Raw genomic sequence first — 6,485 nt, forward strand, 5'->3', positions numbered from 1 at the left:
ATATATATATATATATATATATATATATATATATATATATATATATATATATATATATATATATATATATATATATATATATATATATATATATATATATATATATACTTAAGGTATAATACTATGGGAACAAAATAAATTATCATTTTTATTCTTTAGCGTAATTAATATGGTAATTTTATGGTAATCTCTCTTTATATATTTTTATACTTAAATATAAAAATATAATTGCATAATATTAGTATAATTACCTACTAATCATTAGGGTAATTAAGAAATTACTTGCACATATATTAGTATAATTAATTTTTATGTAAATAAGTTAATAATTAAACATATATTAATATATTTACAATTATACGTGAGTCGTTGAATTTATTTTTATAATAATTACAATTTATTCATTCATATATATGGAGGAGGACGGAAAAAAAGTTAAAGGCGATATGGTGAAAAAGAATATACTTAAGGTATAAAAGTATAATTGCGTAATAATAATTTTTTAATAATTATTATGGTAATTAAGCTCAATACGTGTCGTTGAATTTTTTTTTATAATAATTACAATTAAATTATTCTTCCATTTTTCATATTTATTTTACTAATAATATAATTGCATAAATCATATTACATATCAATTTTTTCAAGATAATTGCAGACAAACGAGTCATATATTATTCAATTAATTGAGTAATACTTTTGCACTAATTTTAAAATCAAATAAATGTATACTTTTAAATATTAGAATTGTTTATAATTTTATTTTTAATTTTATTATCTAAATATATAATAAATAAATTTTATATGTGCATCGCACAAGTAATTTACTAGTTAAAATAATAAAGATAAAGATGAAAAAAAAAGTTAGGAATGTACTAGTTTATTTTTGAAATGCTACCCAGGATAGCGTTTCAAAATAAGCTATTATTTTAAGCTACTAGCTTATTTTTGGAACATTACCAAACAGAGCATATATATTATTAGTAGCATAAAATAAGTTATAAGCTATTAATTAAATAAGAGTGTGGTCAATGAAAAATAATAAATGTTTTTCTCTCTTGCCATGTCACTTTGTCAATCCCAAATTTGTAGGAATAATGACAGTCTTATAAGTTAAAGCATGATAAGATCTGAGTATAATGAGACTGAGAAGTCATACTAAAGTTGGTCAAGCAACTTTTTTTGAAAGAATGCAAAATAGAATGAGATGTAAGGTATGAGATGAGAAATACATACTCCAGAACACAGGGTTAGAGAGCTATATATTTATACTAAATTCAAGTTGATTATATCGTGCAAGTGCAAGTGAGCTAACATGCATGGCTATTTGGGCGGGCACTAAGATCGTCCGATTAGACTACACGACAATATGCTCAGACAACCATGACGACATATTTTTTTAAGGTAAACGTAGTTATTCCATTAATTCATAACATAAAACGTTTACATCAACGATCAATGAAATGGTAAACTATTCCTTACAGTCAGACATATAAACAACTTTTCTAACTATGTTATAGAAAACTTGAATCGCAGACTGTTTCATAACTAGGAAGATATGTTCCTTCAAGGAGCTTAAAGCTTCATCAAAGATCTGGTTCTTCGTCATTATTCTTTTTTGCTCGCCCAGGATAAGATCAACACTTTTCGAAACCAAACTAAACGATTTATGCTAATGATAATGAAAAGCTCGTGAAAATAACGAGAGGAAAAAAGCCCGTGAAAGTAACGAGAGGAAAACACAATAATAGAGAAAATAAAAAGTGGTAAAGCCAAAGTAGGGTTGGGAGTTCAAGACTACCAACACAAACCCCAATACCTACCTACTATTAATTTATTCAAAGGGAAAGAAAACGGAAGAAGAAGATGTGTGGCGGTGAACGGAGGCGGACGGAGCTGCGACGGTGGTCGAGGCGAAAGAAGAACGAGAGCAAACGTAGAAGGTGACCAAAACCGCCGGCTCAANAAGAACGAGAGCAAACGTAGAAGGTGACCAAAACCGCCGGCTCAAAGCTCCATTAGAGCTCCGGCCGGAGGCCGGCGGTGAAAGCCTAAGTTGAGCAGTAAAGAAAGGTTTTTTGTTTTATAGAGAAAAGGGAGGCAGCATTACAACCATGACGACTTATATTAACAATGCTAGCTACAAACAGTCAACTAGTTCAATTATTGTAAGATAAGTGAATCGTCCAATAATTGTCTCAACCAAGTGACTTTAACTGATGGATTCTTTATAAGACTATTTTGCTTAAACATAAGACACGAGATTTCTTGTTTCAATTTGAATAATTGAACAAGATAGGATACCCTATGATGGCATATTAATACCTTTTACCCAATGTTAGACTTAATTCATCACATAAGACTTAATATGTAATAATTATGATCGTACTTACCTCCAGCCATAGCTCTTAGTTGATGTAGGTTATCGTATAACAATAGGTCTCATAAACCCTAACTAGACTCCTAAAGTCTAGTTATCAGGTAAATAGTGTTGCACCACTAATATTATCATAACTTATCCTAATGTTATGATAATGATAAATAGGAAAATGTTACACCCAAATCCTAAAATATATTACCTCAATACATATAGCACAATAACAATTAGCCAAACAACATCTAGAACTTGTAAACAAATTAATGAAGAAAGAATTGAGGAGAGAATAAATTTGGTGGGCTAAAGCCAAAAACTATACAGCCTTGATCAGGCCGTATATATATAGAGAGACAAAAGAAATGGCATAAAGATAATAAAGAAGCAGCAGCTCCTGGCCTCCATCTGCAGTCTGATAGGATGCACCCAAAAACAATAAAGCAAAAGATCAGAGTTGGTGACATTTTTAGAATTATCACCATTCCACAAAAACACAATTTGTACTAGTTCCACTCAGAGTCGGTCTTATTATTTTATATAAGTCCAACTGTCCAAGACAAGTGAAAAAAATGCCATAATACCATGTACAGAAGTTAACATAAACTTTTATAACTAAATTTTAAATTTAATATAAAATTTGTGTGAGATCATTTCACCGTGAGACAGGTCGGGTCAATATGAAAATGTAATAATACTTATAAGCACAAATGTCATACTTATATGCTCAAATGTAATACTAATTATGAATAAAATTTTTGTTACTTATAAGGGTAAATTTAATATTTTTTTAAGGGAAAATATAATCGTTTTACATTTCGATTTAAAAATATTACATTTTTCCTCAAAAGTATTATATTTTCCTTTATAAGTAAGGGGCACTTGTCAACATTACTTATTATGAAAAATCTAATAATTTTTCTCTTATAAATAACAAAAATTGTATTTCTGATTAGTATTATATTTGAGCATATAAGTATGACACTTGCATGTTACTTCGACCCGACTCGACCCGTTTCAAGAATAAGAATCCGTGAGACGGTCTCACGAATAAGGATCAATGAGACGGTCTCACACAAGTGTGACCCTGAGTACAAAAATACTAATGCCAACTAATTTAAAATTAAATTAAAAAAATTCAACAATTTACGATATAAAACTAATCATAATTTAAAAAAATATAATAATTTCTATGTGCTTTCCTGGATGCAAAATCATCAATGAACTCTTTAAGATTAATATTATCTAAGATATCATCCTCAACACATAATATTGCCAATTCATTTAATCTTTCTTGTGACATTGATGATGTTGGGTAGGTTTCCAATAATTTTAATTTTGAAAAACTCCTCTCTACATATGCTACCGTCACAAGTATTGTCAATAAAATTTGATAAGCAATAGAAACCGTTGAGTAACAATCTGCAACTTTAACAAACTCAAAAATCTCGACCGATGAAATTGCCTTGTTTATTGGCAAAGTCATTTGTAACACTTTTAATTTTTTTTTTTTTTTAAAAAGATCATTTAAATTTGTGTCTTTGGCTTTCTGTTGACTGTCTGTTGCCCGGTGATCAACAAATCCGACAATACAAGCCTTCGTCAACAATACAAGCACTGAAACAACTATACAAGAAAGGATAATATATAGGAGATTACTAATTCTAGATTACCGTATAGAGCCTTAAATTTGCTAATTTGTGTATGACATTTCTCAAATTTAATACCCTCATTTTTAACCTGAGAATGGACTATTGTTGGTTGATGAGCGGCGCGACCAACTATTCTTGGGAATCCAAGACCATCCTTCCTCCTTTGACTTTAGAGTTCAAATTTCGGAGTTTAGAAGAAATTGGATGGTACACTCCCTTAGGTGAGATATGTGCAAATAAGTACGAGTATACACAATCTATTCTCAGACATATGGTGCAGAGCCTGGAGCAGATTATCTTCACACGTTCTCACTTAAGAAAGTGTTATCATTTGAACATACACAGGGCTTGTTTGGTTATCAGCGGTTAGAAGTTAGTGGTAGCGGATTGTGTTAGCGATTATCAAACAGTGGATTGTATTAGCGAGTTTGACCAACGGATTGTATTAGCGATTTGTAAAAAGATATTTGGTAAAATTAGCTGTTTAGATTAGCGGTTAATATGTAAAATGACCTAAAAGGGCATTCATATTATTATTATTATTATATTATTATATAATAAAATAAAATTTACAATAACAATAATAATAATAATAATATAATAATAATAATAATATTACAAAACAAAAAAAAATTATAACAAAAAAAGAAAAAAAAAAAAGAAAAGAAAAGACAAAGGGGAGCCGCGTGGCTCCCCTTTAAATGATGTGGGATATTTATCCCACATCGAAATCATATAGAAGAGGAGCACTTGAGCTCCACTATATAAGAGGAGCAGTGCTCCCCTTCTAAATGGAAAGGTCCCCAGGCTTCTCGCTAAGAAGCCGTAGCGCCTTCAGTCGTTACAATACACAGTTTAATTTTTTTTTTTTTTATAATTATGAATAGGGTGTTTTGGGGAAAATATAATTTTTTCCAAAACGCCAAGTTTGAGTTTTCAGCGGTTTAGAGCAATTCGCTGCTAACTAAACACTTTACTTTGACGTTTTGACCTTGGTCAAAATGCCAAAGTTGGCGGATCCGTCAAATTTTGGCGGATCCACCACTAACCAAACATGGCCACAAACAAATGTATGTGTGGGTGTGTGTGTATATATATATATCATGGACCCCTTTTAGAGATGGACCAAAATTTTCAAGGGCTCAACCTTCCCTTGTCTAAGACCGGATCTGACCTCACCTTCCCACAATCTCTTGAACTATACAATTCTTACCTTCCTAAAGTTATGTGAAATAACATTAACTAAACATCCTTCTAAGGTATGCTTTGAATTGGGTGAGTGGTTGAAGCAATTTACTAGTCTAATTGTAAAATTTTCATTTAAAAAAGTACAAAATCAGTGAAAGTAGTGCAATTAAAACGATCTAATCTCTCTAATATAGTGGTTTATAGTTTTATAATTAATAACTATTAAAAAGAAAATAAAGCTCTGTCAGAATAAAAATTTCAGACATCTAACTTTATCTGGAAATGACTCATATGTTAGAGATACGGAAATGACTGCCCTAAGTGCATTTTCGCATTATTTGCTCAATGGGTACACATACATAAGGTATCCCACTCAAAGTGACAGAAAATAAAAGTGGGCCACAATAATAATGTAATATCCCGTGCCTCTCGGAGCGAATGTGGGTGAACCTGGACCGTTAAACGGACAGAGAAAGACCCGTGAATCGACAAAAAAAAATGAAACACTTCATCTTTCCCATTTGACATGTTTTACTTTCTTTCTTTTTTTTTTTTTTTAAAAAAAATTGTCTTAAAATAGTTTCCTCTTCTCAAAATTAAACATAACTATCATTCTACATTTCTCAATTTATCCTTTTGACTTTTTTAAATTTGTAGACAACTAATGAGGTAAGTACAATTGTACTTTGTACAAATGATACCTATTTTTGAATGACAAAATTGAGAAGTTAGTAACATTTGTTATATGTCGCATTAAAATTATGCAAAAAGCAAATGAGACAAACAATTCGGGACAGAAGGAGAATATGTTAGTGTGTTTACTCAATGTCTTATACAAAAATATATTGTAGACAGAATACATGAGACATAAAATCTATTATATCATGTGTACAATTTTGATTGCGAGAAAGTAGAAAATAATTGCAAACTAAAAGAAGAGACTTCTGAATCCGTGAAACACTCACACAAGATGATTACTCAATCCATAATAGTAAATAGGAAAATGGGTCAAATAAACCCCTAAACATTACGTGAAAAGTCAATTAGGCCTCTAATTAAACATTTAAAAAGTACAATTAAGCCCTTTAACATGTTAAATTGTGACAAAAAAAAAACCTAAAAATCGATAAATAACCTGCAATTGCAAGTCATTTACTATTCATGCAAAATTCCAACGATTGGCGGTCGCCATACCCCAGTGGAAGGCAGTCAAGGCACCTTCCTCCATGGAAGTCGACCACTGGTCGCCTTTCGCCGGGTATAACGACCAGCGA

This window comes from Ipomoea triloba, chromosome 10 (genome assembly GCF_003576645.1).
Source record: "Ipomoea triloba cultivar NCNSP0323 chromosome 10, ASM357664v1".
Taxonomy (NCBI): Eukaryota; Viridiplantae; Streptophyta; class Magnoliopsida; order Solanales; family Convolvulaceae; genus Ipomoea; species Ipomoea triloba.